Source organism: Saccopteryx leptura, chromosome 2 (assembly GCF_036850995.1).
Source record: "Saccopteryx leptura isolate mSacLep1 chromosome 2, mSacLep1_pri_phased_curated, whole genome shotgun sequence".
Taxonomy (NCBI): domain Eukaryota; kingdom Metazoa; phylum Chordata; class Mammalia; order Chiroptera; family Emballonuridae; genus Saccopteryx; species Saccopteryx leptura.
The window spans coordinates 263,423,928-263,437,186 of NC_089504.1; positions in this window are offsets into that span (position 1 = coordinate 263,423,928).

The following is a 13,259-nucleotide window of genomic DNA, read 5'->3' on the forward strand; positions in this document are numbered from 1 at the left end:
CAGGCCAGAGGCCAGACGCTCCCCCACCCAGGGTGAGGGGTTCCAGCACTTGATGGCTCTGAGACCAGCCCCCTTCGCGGCCAGCCACCAGCCCTAAAGTGTGTGTGGTAAAGCGGGCAAATTACCCTGACGAGTTCCAATTTTCACCCTCCAGGAGCCCTTCCGCAGGCCTAGTCCAGACGACAAGTGTGAAATGCGGCCTTCATGGTGGATTACCAGCTGAAGGAAGCTGTCGCCTCCAGGCGCTGGGAGAGAGGGGGGCAAGTTCTGTTTCTCCCTGGGAGAGTGCCTTCCTGTGTCTAGCCTGTGGCCTGAGCGACCCTCACTGTCCCCACTGCCCTGTTTCTGTGGCTGAGAAGGCGGAGTCAATACTGTGTATATGTGTTTTGGAGGATGGAGGACTGGCCAGAGCAGGCCACAGTCACTGGCTATCAGACTATGGGGCAAAGAGTGCTGGTCCTCACACTTTGTCCCCCATCCGGAGGAAAGCTTTGGGTGGGCTTCTCCGGAGGGGCAGTAACATGCCAGACAAATAGTTACCTGTGCCCTGCTCTCAAGGGGCGTGGGGCCTTAAAGGGAGACCCACGCGGAAAGGGTTCCATTGCATTCAGCCTGTAGATACATGCCCCTCTGAATGGCTGGGGTGCTCTGGGACCCTGGGGTCACCTCGTCTTTGGGTAGGGAAGGCGGGTCAAGCAAGAAGAGCAGGGGTTCCCCAGTATATTAGCATGGGGCCGGGGGGGGGGGGGGACCAGCCAGAGCAGGGGCCTGAAGGAACAGTCTGGAAGTCTGGACAAGATCCTGAAGGCAGGAGGGGGGTTTTAACAGGAGAGGGCACAGTGTTGGGGATTTTTTATCCAAATGTCCCTGGTGTGAAAAGTCCAGACCTGAGGGGTAAGTTCCTCTCAGCCAGGACCGTGTCAGTGGGGCCTGTGGGGCCCCCAGGTCTCAGGCTGTCCCACTCTGTGGGCCTTTGTGTGTGCCCTACCCTTCCCCCCAAGTCCTTCCCCCCAGACTGCTGCTGGTCTAAGTGGCCCCTCCTCTGAGAAGCCTTCCCAGGCCCTCCTCCTTCCTCCCCTCTGTGGGCCATCTGGGAGGGCTGCAGCCTGTCCACCCCTGTGGCTGTTTGTCACTCTGGCTGCTCCGTTAGTGGCTGATGGATGCATGGCCTCCACACTCACCAGTGAGTAAAACACTTCCTGACTTTGCTGGGACTCAACTCCTCCGCCCCAGGCTTCCTAGGCTTGCTCTGCCCTGCACTCAGCATCCTACAGAGAGGAAAGATACCAAAACATGTTTTTTTTTTTAAGGATTTTAGTTTATTCGTTTTAGGGGAGGGAGGAGCAGGAAGCACCAACTCCCATATGTGCCTTGACCGAGCACCCCCAGGGTTTCGAACCAGCAACCACAGGGTTCCAGGTTGACGCTTTATTTATTGCGTCACCACAGTTCAGGCGAAAGATTTTATTTTATTGATTTTAGAGACAGAACAGGGGAAGAGAAAAGGGTGGGAAAGGAGCAGGAAGCATCAACTTCCAGTAGTTGTGCCTTGACCGGGCAAATCCGGGGTGTTTTTTTTTTTGTTTTTTTTTTTGTATTTTTCTGAAACTGGAAACTGGGAGGCAGTCAGACAGACTCCCGCATGTGTCCAACCAGGATCCACCCGGCATGCCCACTAGGGGGCGATGCTCTGCCCATCTGGGGCGTCGCTCTGTTGCGACCAGAGCCATTCTAGCACCTGAGGCAGAGGCCACGGAGCCATCCCCAGTGCCCGGGCCAACTTTGCTCCAATGGAGCCTTGGCTGCAGAAGGGGAAGAGAGAGACAGAGAGGAAGGAGAGGGGGAGGGGTGGAGAAGCAGATGGGCACTTCTCCTGTGTGCCCCAGCCGGGAATCGAACCCGGGACTTCTACACACCAGGCCGACGCTCTACCACTGAGCCAACTGGCCAGGGCCCAAATCCGGGGTTTTTAACTTGGCCACCTCAGCATTCCAGGTTGATGCTTTATCCACTGTGCCACCGCAGCTCAGACCCAAAAGGTATTTTTAAAAAAGCATTTAGGTTCTCAGAAGCACCATGAACTTTGCTCATTGGTAGACCCTTTCTGGTGAGCTGCCGTGTTCACAGGGAGGCCAGGTGCCCGCAGTGCAGGGGTGCACAGACAGAAATCTGCAGGAACGGGCTGGGCTAGGGGTCCCTTCAGGTGCTTCCAGTCTGAGGGTCTGGCCCGGAGGTGGGGTTAGGAGGGGCCAGCCCTTGGGAACTAGAGAAGCAGCAGCGTCTGAGCCCTGGTCCAGCACACTGCGGGCTCACAGGCAGGGACCCCCAGCCTCATTCCAGCCACAGCAACCGAAGCATCTGTGTGGCTTTTCCTGTGTCTCTGGGTCCAGGTCATCATCCCAGGTTTTCCCTTTCTTCCTTAGCTCTCCTCACAGGGACGCCGTGTCTTATGTAATAGAGTCTGCAGAATGCCCCGGGGAGAGCAGGAAGTACAGGAAAAGCCAGGGCCGATTAGGGGGAGAGGGAAGCGGGGCCCTGACAGCCATAACCATGAGGATGCAGCCAGCGACCACACCAATGACAGGTCGGACAGCCTAAGCAGGCCTGACGGCCACCGAGGCTGCTCCACTGGCAGGGAGGAGACTTTCGGCTCCTCCCCATTCCTGGGCCCTAGCAGGGGATCCATCACAAACTCACTCTAAACTCACTCCTCTGTCCATTCATGGAGCAAATATTCATGAAGACGCCATCATCTGCTGGGCCTCGGCCTTGGAGCTGGGGATGTAATGGTGACCAGCACCGCCTCTCTACTCTCTACCATCAGGAGAGAGGTGTATAGAGAACCGGGCAGGACTTCACAACAACCTTAATTACTTTCAGCAGAGCAACTCTTGAGGACCAGGGTCTAAGCACAGAGTTTCACGTGCAACCCTGAGCGCACGTGCTCTCCATTTGTCTGTGGTTGAGTGCCTTGCCCAAGGTCTCTGGCGTTGAGGCCTCCTGTAAGTGAGGCGCTTTTGGAGAGTGAAGCGAACCAATCTGGGGCCTTCTCAGAGTCGCCCGAGAGGTCCCCATGACCGGGTGGCTGGAACAAGGTGGGGGCGCCCAGGTCCTGTCACGAGCAGGAGCGTGTGTTATCTGGGATGCTCTTATCATGAAGAGCACTGGAACCCCCAGGAGGGGCCTGTCCTCGCTAGCAAAGGCGGTGGGTGGGAGGGTGTTTTCGGGGAGCAGGGGCCTTGTCAACACTATTTGGTGTGTCTGAGGCTGGGAGGCCTGGGCCCTGGAGACTTGAGGAGCCTCTGCTGGGGGAAGGAGGGAAGGCCATTGGCAACACCAGCTAGCCACCAGGATTCACCCAGTGTCTTCAGATGCTAAACCTGTGCCCGACAGCTGGGCATGGCCGGGGGCTAGGCAGAGACCCGCTGGAGCTCACCTCCAGGCACAAGCCACCCTGCAGAGAGGCCTGGGCTGTGGGGTGTGGGCAGAGAGGCCTGGGCTGTGGGTGTGGGCAGAGGAGGCCTGGGCTTCTCTCATCAGCCCTACACACAACATGACCAATGGACACACGGCCTAGAGACCAAACATCTCTGTTGCCAGCACACCTCTGTTTCTTCCTTCCCTCCCTCTCTTTCTGGATATCCAGTCTCCTGCCCTACCCCACAAAACACAAATCCCTTGCTATTTGGGCTAGGGCAACCACCCCAGCCATGTAAGTACACAGTTTAACCTTTGTGTCCCCAGGGCGCTCAGTGGGCCCGAGAAGAGCCTGTGAGAGGAGGGTCCCCTACACTAACTAGACTGTCCATGTCCCGGGCCAGTGACAGTGCTTTATCCACCTCCGTGACCTCAGAACTCATTCTCTGCTGCATGTACTTATGTTTTCTCCTTGTTCTGGAAACGGTGCACTGTTCTCTTCGGGATACATTTCAAGTGTTTAAAAAGTTATGTTAGGCAAATGAAGTAATTTTATAGTCAAAAACTGAGGCAAATCACATCAGGCTTTTACTGATCCTTATGAAGAAGAGGCGGGACCATCTCTTTCTGGGGCAGTTGGGCCTCAGGGCCCAGAGGAGAGTCTGGCGGTTGCGACTGGCCTGCGTATCAGGGATCTTGGGGCCATTGTTGCTGGGAAATGGGGAGCCGGTGAGTGGGCCTTCCCAGGGTCGCAGATCTAGACCCTTCTGCCAAAGCCTGGAGCCAGCGTGAACGCACGAATACACGCTGAGAGCTAATAATGGCCCTCTGCGTTCGTGGAGCTCTTCGTGCGCTCACTTACTTCAGCAGCGCGAGGGCCACACAAGGTCCATGTTGTTATTCTGCCCACTTTCACGTGAATCTGTTCCACCACTTGCCATTGCATCACATCACTTTATCACTACACGTGGTGTCCTCTAAGTGCCAGCTGCTCATGTTCTGCTGGCCCCACCCCTGGTTCCAAATGGCGCAGTCAGACCCTGCCTCTCATGCGTGTCCTCACCTTTCTTTTCACCCCTTCACTCACCGGATTGCCTTCTCCCTTCTCCACCGACCCAGGTCCTTCCTGCCTTCCAGCCAGCTGACCACTCCGTGCCCACTGGTCTCTCCCGCGCCTGACCTCTGACCTGCCTGGCCCTGCCCCAGAGTTAAGCAGGGTAAATCTCCACTCTGTGGACAGCGGGGTCTCCGTGCTCTCCTGGCCACTTTCAAAGAGCATGGGGGCTGTGAGTGGTCAGATGAGGGTCCTCCAAAGGCAGGCTGGGGGGCAGGAGGGGCACAGGGGCCCCCAGAGGCCACGGCCTGTCCCCCCACCCCCGGCTGAGGGACAGAGCTCACCAGGCTCTGGGGTGGAGGTGCTGGGCTGAGCTAATCACCTAAATGGACACAGGCTGTTGAGAGACAGGCTCTATTCCCTAATAGAATTTGCCCTCAAGTGCAATTTAATTTTCTCTGTGGCGGTCTCCGGCCCCTCTGCTCCCCTCCCCCAGACAGACCCTCAATCCCTGGCTTCCAAGGGGGCGCAGAGCACCTTCTCTCAGCGGAACGAGAAGAGGGGCCTCCTCCGGCCTCTGTCCCAGTCCTCCTCCTTCGGAGCAGCCCCCAGCCCGCCCTCCGTGCCCGTCCCCAGCTCCCAGCCTGGACGGGACGGACACTCTGACTTTCCTCTAGAGCCTCCTGGACTCAGCTGTGACAGCCATCCCGGCCGTCACATCCTCACCATGAAAGCAGACGCTTCCCCCGATCTCTGGTAAGTCCACACATGCTTCGAGAATTCTCTTTGTCCTGCTTAGTGTCTGAGGCTTGGAGGAGAACTAGTCCCAAGGGGAGCAAAGGAGATGGGGAAATGGGAGGGTCTGGGACCATGTGTGCACACACTCGGGCCAGGTGGCAGGACAGAAACCAGCTCAGGACCCAGTACTTTGGGACAGAGCCCGGGCCCCAGCTCCCGAGCACCCTAAGGACCCTCTTGGCTCACCAGACCTCTGATGGTTTTCCCTCCATACGCCCCGTACTCCCAGACCCCGTGCCCTGACCCCTGACTGCTCACTGCGGGCATCGGAGGCTGTGCAGACCCGGGCTCTGGGCTGTCCTTTCTTCCTCCTGCCAATTTCTGGGTAGAAGAGGGGGAGCCTCGAGAAACTGCTTTCCATCTCATTCTCTGAGACCCCCTCGGGCTGTGATGGGGGCCTCGGGGAGGTCACTGCAGGTCCATGCACTGTAGAAATGGGGTGGGGACCACAAAGAGAACCCTGGAAGGAGAGCAGAGGACACGCGCGGCACCCCTGGGTTCAGCTGAGGTGGTGTTCAGGGAGCCAGGAAGCCTGCAGGGCAGAGAGGACCCCTGACTGTCATTTCTATCTGGCCGCCCCTGGGGAGGGAGCACCAGGGTTTCTTTTTCTTGGCCATCAAAGCCCTGAAAAGAGCAGAGGGCGGGCTGAGCATGAAGGAGAATGAATGGGTGGCAGGTCAGGGTCAACTGCAAGGGGGAGATGGTCATTCCTCAGGCACAGCCACCTGCTCTGTGTCTGCCACGTCTTGTGCAGCTGAGGTCTACATCAGCGTGGGAGCCCATCTCTCATGGGGCTGCGTTTGGGAGCACCCTCCCCCCATTCACTCAGCCAACGCTCCTTAGTGCTCTGCTTGGTGCCAGAAACTGTGCTGGGTGCTGGGAGGAAAAGGGGTGCGTGCACGCCTGGAACGGCGCCGTCCAATAGGAACATAACGCCAGCTGCTTGCGTAATTTACAATTTCCTGGTAGCCAGGCTACTAGAAAACAGAAGTGAAATTAATACTGGGTTTTCTTTAACTCAACACATTCAAAATATTATTATTCCAACATGTTATAGAAGTTTTAAAAACTTTTTAAATAATTTTTTAAACATTTTAAAATTTACAAATTAAATTTAATGGGGTGGCATTGATCAATAAGAGTACATAGGTTTCAGGTAACATTTCTATAGTGTTTGAACTGTTGATTGTGTTGTGTGCCCATTGCCCAAAGTCAAAACATTTTTTGTTACCGTATATTTGTCCCCCTTTACTCCCCTCCCCTCGTCCCCCTCCGCCAGTAACCACTTCACTTTTTTCTGTGTCCATGCATCTCATTTTAATATCTCACCTATGTATGAAATCATATAGTTCTTAGCTTTTTCTATTTACTTATTTCACTCAGTATAACGTTCTCAAAGTCCATCTTTGTGTCATAAATGGCAACATGTCATCATTTCTTAAGGCCAAGTAGTATTCCATTGTATATATGTACCACATCTTCTTTATCCAATCCTCTATCGAGGGACACTTTGGTTGTTTCCATGGCTTGGCCACTGTGAATAATGCTGCCATGAACATGGGGGTGCATGTGTCTTTTTTTTTTTTTTACAGAGTCAGAGAGAGAGTCAGAGAGAGGGATAGACAGGGACAGACAGACAGGAATGGAGAGATGAGAAGCATTAATCATTAGTTTTTCATTGCGCATTGCGACACCTTAGTTGTTCATTGATTGCTCTCTCACATGTGCCTCAACCACAGGCCTTCAGCAGACCGAGCAACCCCTTGCTTGAGCCAGTGACCTTGGGTCCAAGCTGGTGAATTTTTGCTCAAACCAGATGAGCCCATGCTCAAGCTGGCGACCTCGGGGTCTCGAACCTGGGTCTTCCGCATCCCAGTCCGTCGCTCTATCCACTGCGCCACCGCCTGGTCAGGCAGGTGCATGTGTCTTTATGTACCAATGTTGTTGAGTTTTTTGGGTAGATACCCAGTAGGGGGATTGCTGGGTCAGATGGTAGCTCTATTCTTAATTTTTTGAGGAGCCGTCATATCGTCTTCCATAATGGCTGTACCAGTTTACATTCCCACCAGCAGTGAATGAGGTTTCCTTTTTCTCCACAACCTCCTCAACACTTGTTATTACCTGTCTTGTTGATAACAGCCAACCAATGTGAGGTGGTCTCTCATTGTAGTTCTGATTTGTATTTCTCTAATAGCTAGCAAAAATGAGCATCTTTTCATATATCTATTTGTTGTTTGTATGTCTTCATGAGAGAAGTGTCTAAAAAATCTTAATGAGATATTTTACATTCTTTCCTTTGTACCAAGTCTTCAAGATTTAATGTATAATTTACGTTTATGGCACAGCTCATTTCTGAGTGGCCGCATTTCAGTCCTTAGTCGCCACCTGTGACTAGTGGCTATGGTATCACAGAGTAAAGGCTGAGAGCATCCCCACACGCAGTCTGGCCCATAGGCCAGCAGCACAGGTGTCACCTGGCTACTTGTTAGAAAGGTAGACTCTCAGGTCCCGACCTGCTGAGTCGGGATTTGTACTTCAACGGAACACGCAGGTACACAGTACCTCTGAGGAGCGTGGTGTGCAGGGCCGGGGAACTGAATGAACAGTCACAGCGTGTTTGCCCGAGGAGCTCTCCGCAGTGGCTCTCACAACAGCCCCTTCTCAGGAGAACCGTCTGAGGATTATCACCTGCCCCCCCCCCCCGCCCCATTAGCGCAGGTGAACAAAGGCTCTGAGAGTCACTGCTCACAGCTACAAAACTCGGATGGAGAGAGATCCAGGATTCATATCTTTACACACACCCCCAACGCTCTTCAAATATTTCTTCCTTGACCATCAAAAGTGGCCATAGTCACGGTGTCCTGGTCCCTTCTCTGTGGGCCAGTGTTTTCAAGCAGAAAACTTTGGAGACCCAAGGGCAAGCCCCTTCACGATGAGCCAGGGCTGGGAAGAGATGTGAAGGTGCTGAGTTCCTGTCCTTATCCACTAAAGAGAGTTGACATCTAAGGGGACGTCTATGTGCCAGGCCCTGTGCTAATAGCTGTAGCCCTCCTGTGACAATACTACCAGGCAGGTGCCATGACGCTAACCGCTATACAGTTCTGTACATGGAGGCTCCCAGCAGGTCACACTCCAGCTGGACACTGAAGTCCATCCTCTTCCAGAGTTGGGAGTCTGACCCCGGCCTCACCACTTCTTGTTGCACGACCCTCCTGGACTGGGCCTTTCTCCTGTCATCTCTGCCCACATCTAACACATCCGCATCTTTCGGTTGTAAGTCAATTCCTAAGAGCAAACTTGCTGAGTTAAGCTCCTCCAGTAAAAACCCTTCGCCAGAGCGTGACGGGGTGTTGAATACGTTAGCCTTGACACCTGCGGCTATTTTTACTGGAGCCAGGCTGGACTTGCTGCCCTTCCTTCTCCCCACATCTAGCTGCCTCTTGAGCGGCTCTGGGACTGAGCTCCACCTTCCTGCCTTGATTCCTCCCCTGAGCCCTGGACACTGAAGAGGGAAAACAGGGAAGGGAGAGAGGGTCTCAGCTGGGCAGCCTTGGAAGTCCAAATTCTTTCATCAAATAAACTTACAGATTAAGTCAGCTTTAAAAACAAACACAACCTGGCCCTGGCCGGTTAGCTCAGTCAATTTAGAGCCTTGTCCCAAAACAACAAGGTTGTGGGTTCAATCCCTGGTCAGGGTACACATGGGAAGCAACTGAAAAATGCACAACTAGGTAGAACAACAAATGCTTCCCTTTCCCCTCTCTCCCTTCCTCTCTCTATTTCTCTAAAAAAAAAAAAAAGGTGAATAAAAGTGAAGTCCTGGCTGGATAGCTCTGGAGTGTCGTCCTAGAGCACAGAGGTTGCCAGTTCAATTCCCAGGTCAGGGCACATACAGGAGCAGCTTGATGTTTCTGTCTCTCTCTCCTTGCCTCCCTCAAAAATACAAAAACATGGCTGAGCAGGTGGTGGCGCAGTGGATAGAGCATCAGACTGTGACACTAAGGACCCACGTTCAAAACCCTGAGGTCGCCAGCTTGTGTGCAGGCTCATCTGGCTTGAGCATGGGCTCACCAGCGTGAGTGCGGGATTATTGGCTTGAGTGTGGGATCATAGACATGACCCCATGGTCGCTGGCTTGAGCCCAAAGGTTGCTGGCTTGAAGCCCAAGGTCTCTGGCTTGAGCAAGGGGTCACTCACTCTACTGTGCCCCCTGGTCAAGGCACATATGAGAAAGCAATCAATAAACAACTAAGGAGCCACAATAAAGACTTGATGCTTCTCATCTCTCTCCCTTCCTGTCTGTCTGTCCCTAGTCCCTCTCTCTGTTTGTCACACACACACACAAAACCAAATCTAAACAACAACAAAAACACAAAAGAGCAAAATCGCAGGTTGTGTGGGAAGAGTAGCTTCTGAAGAGAAGACAAAATTGGGTGTCTTGGTGTGAGGTAGAGGCTGCTTGGGGAAGCGGGCAGAAAGATCAGAGTCATCTCATTGTGTCCGTGGGTCACTGTTAGTAACAACTGCCAGAGTGACATTCCAGTGTCTTCTGTGGGTTGAACACGGCTCTGGGGTTTAGACGCATTATCTCCAATCCAACAAGGACCTGTAACATAGGGGGGTTAGGGTTGTCCCCATTTTGCAGATGAGAAAAATGAAGTTGGTAAGATTAAGTGACTCGGATGTAGTATATCAGAGGGCTCATCCCGGGGGGCCCTCTCCCAGCCCCTTCCCAGGTGTACCTCTCTGTCTCCTTCGCTTGGTGGAAAAGGCGCCTGTTTCCATGACGGAGTGGGAGCTTTTTACTAGATAAGATTTTACCCGAGGAGCAGTGCTGGCACCTTGATCTCAGCTGCTGACCATGTGTTAAGGGCAGTTTTCCTCCGCCCCCCAGGGGGAAAAAAACCCCAAATGCCCCCAGGATCATGGGCTTCTCTCTTTCCCAATTAACATTTTTAGGAGAGAAGAGCTCCCAAGTTCAGATCTTTACCTGAAAACATCCAAGAGACTTTCTTGTCTCCTGGTTTCTTCTATAAAAACAAAATAAGAGAAAGGAAAACAGGCAAACTGTTACCGAGGGGGGACAATAATGATGCCAGCCACGTTTCTAAGGAAAACCTTCCTAGGTGCCTCTGGTGGCCATCTGTGAGGTGAGGAGGTACTATCCAGCCCCCCACCACCACCCAGAGAGCCAGTGAGAAGGCAAAGTAAAGAAACTACAAAAGGTTACCCCAATTAGGATGTATCCAAGTCGATATTTGAAGGCAAGACTCTGAGCCCAGAACCCAGTGTTGGCTAACCCACTCTCCAACTGCCATCGGCTCAAGGAAGGCAGGTGCACCTGGGGGATTTTGCTGACAGTTTCACAGGAATGCTGGGAATCCTGGAGCAAAGCGAGCTGTGGATGGGCTGTACTTGGCGCTCCAGGTAATTGTCACCCGTGGTCTGCCGTACACTAGATGCTCAATAAATGCATGAATTAAGGAATGATCTAATATACCCTATACTTTTAATGGGAATTAAGGAGAATAAACCCTGAGATTAGAACAAGACCTGATTCCCTGATTCACTGTCCAGCTTCCCATGCACACCGGCCATGCCTGGACGGGATGGCTGCACAGGTGACTCTCGAAGCACTTGGCCTTGCCTGGTAATGTGCTCTACACAGACCCACCACCTGGCCATGTCCAGGGACCTTCAAATAAGAGTTATTTGATGCTGCTGTTGCTGCTACTGGCAAAGATAGAGCCAGACTATCTGGGACTATATCCTGGTTCCACTGCTTACTTACCTGTGCAACCTTCGGCACATCATTTGACCTCTCTGTGCCTCAGTTCTCTCACCTGTAAAATGGAGATAATAATAGTACTTTGTGAAAATGAAACGAGTTAATACATTTGGAGCACTTTGAGCAGTGCTGGCGCTATGTCAGCTGGAGTCACTTTTCTTCTTCCTCTGAGGGTCCCCCGTGCCCTTTGCTGATTCTGTTTCTCAGCCACTTACTGACTCAGAATGTTTTCTTGAGAGTTAGATGCCCAAGTACAGGGCCATCTCTTTTCCATGTCCCTAAATTCCTGTGTCAAGGACACAGGGCAAGTTTAAGATGAGCAGCAACTGCCTTCTGATCAGTATCTTAGGGGGGGAGAGACCCCTGCAAGGTTCTGGGAAGAGAAGGAGACAAATGACAAAGTGGTGGGCTCACGAAAGGGACCTGTGACAAATGACTGGAAGGACTGGGTGGACAGATGGAGAGGAGCAAAGGCCCCTGTCCTTTTATTGGAGAACTCCTTGTGGTTCCCTGAACAAGACAGTGGCTCCCCAGGGGCTGGGCTGAGGGTTGGTCTCCCTGGCTCTCTCTGCTGGGATGAGTAATATGGACCGGGGCAGAGGGTCTATATCAATCTAGCCCAGCAGAAAAATGAATGAAAATTGAATTCCCCAAGGAGAATTGGGGAGCTGTTATCCAGACAGAGATAAATCAAAGGATGCCACAGAGAAGGGGAGAGCAGGTTTCCAACAGCAGGAGAATAATTAAGGAAACAGTTTCTAAATGCAAATGATCAAAGAGCCTTTGAGAGGAATGAGGACAAGAAGGAGATGATTGGAGGTAGGGTGACGGGGAGCAGGGGTGGTGAGTCTGTTCCCCAGGGGAAAAGGGTCTGCGGGCTCAGGATTGCTGGCGTCTGGGGGCCAACCCGCCCCCTTGGGGAAGCTCCCGCAATGGGAGGGTGAGGAGACTCTTTCGTCTGCCATGCTGCGTGGAAAGGGCACCAGGTTGACAGTCACAGGCTGGGTTTAATTTCCAGTTGGCTCTGCAACTTCTTAGCAGTGTGACCTTCGGCAAATCACTTAGCCTTTCTGTTTCCTAATAATCATACCCAAGCCCAGGCATGATTGTGAAATCAAATGAGACAAAATAGGTGGGGAACTCTGAAAACAGTGCCCAGTCCTGGGCTAATGTACACTATCATCATTTTCCTAAATTGAGTCTCTGGAGATTCTTTCCTCAGAATTGGGTTCACTGACATGTTGGGTTTGGTTCCCAGAAATGCAATGTGTAAGTGTCCAGAAAGTACTGGATACTCTCAACCGACTTTTTGACCTACTGTCCTGACATAACTGAGACCTGGGGAAAGCCACCTCCTGTGGTGCCCACCCTCCAACCAAACCATAGCCAAGAGCCACAGGTCTGAGGTCAGCTCTGAGGACTTGCTCCTAGAAGGTCACCAGCCAGCCCTGAGTGGCCTTCTGTGAGAAAAGCCCCACTGAGTCAGCACAGAGGTTTATGTCCCCGCCGATCCCCCCCCCCCAGGGTCTGCCTGCGGGATGCAGTTATTCCCCATTCTCTGGGGACAGAGACTAGCTTAGCCCCTGCTAGCCTCAGTTTTTCCATCTACCTAGTAGGTATGATAATACCGCTTATTGAATTGTTGCAAGGAATAGGCCATGTTAGTGGATGACCTTGGGAATGGGACCCAATTCATACCAGGAGGCAAATGTCTCTGAAGAAGTCCTGGAATGGGGAAAGGGCATCTATTGGCTGGGCTACTGACCACAAGTTGCAGGGCTGAGGGCCAGGTGGGCCTCCCAGGGCTCTTCTGCCATTGTGTACAAGTGACAATGGCCTCCCCTGCATCGGCATGCCGGGCACAGGAGAGTCCCCACCACAGTAATGCTGCCTCTAACCCAGTGTCGGGCTAGTGCCGTGACAGAGGGCAGGTTCATATCTGGGAAGCAGGAGCTGCAGAGAGCATTTAAAAAAATATAATTCCAAATTATCAAAGTAATTACATAGGCTCTACATTTCACAGCATGTCAATATTTTATCTTTTAATAACATTACTGAAAAAAATATAACCACTTTACAGAAAACCTGGGAAACAGAAAAAAGAAAAGAATTTCACAATACATCTCCCTAATAATATACTTTTTATCCTAACACATTTTTGAATAGCACTTTGATATCTTTCCTTTCAGTTTCCCCCCCAAT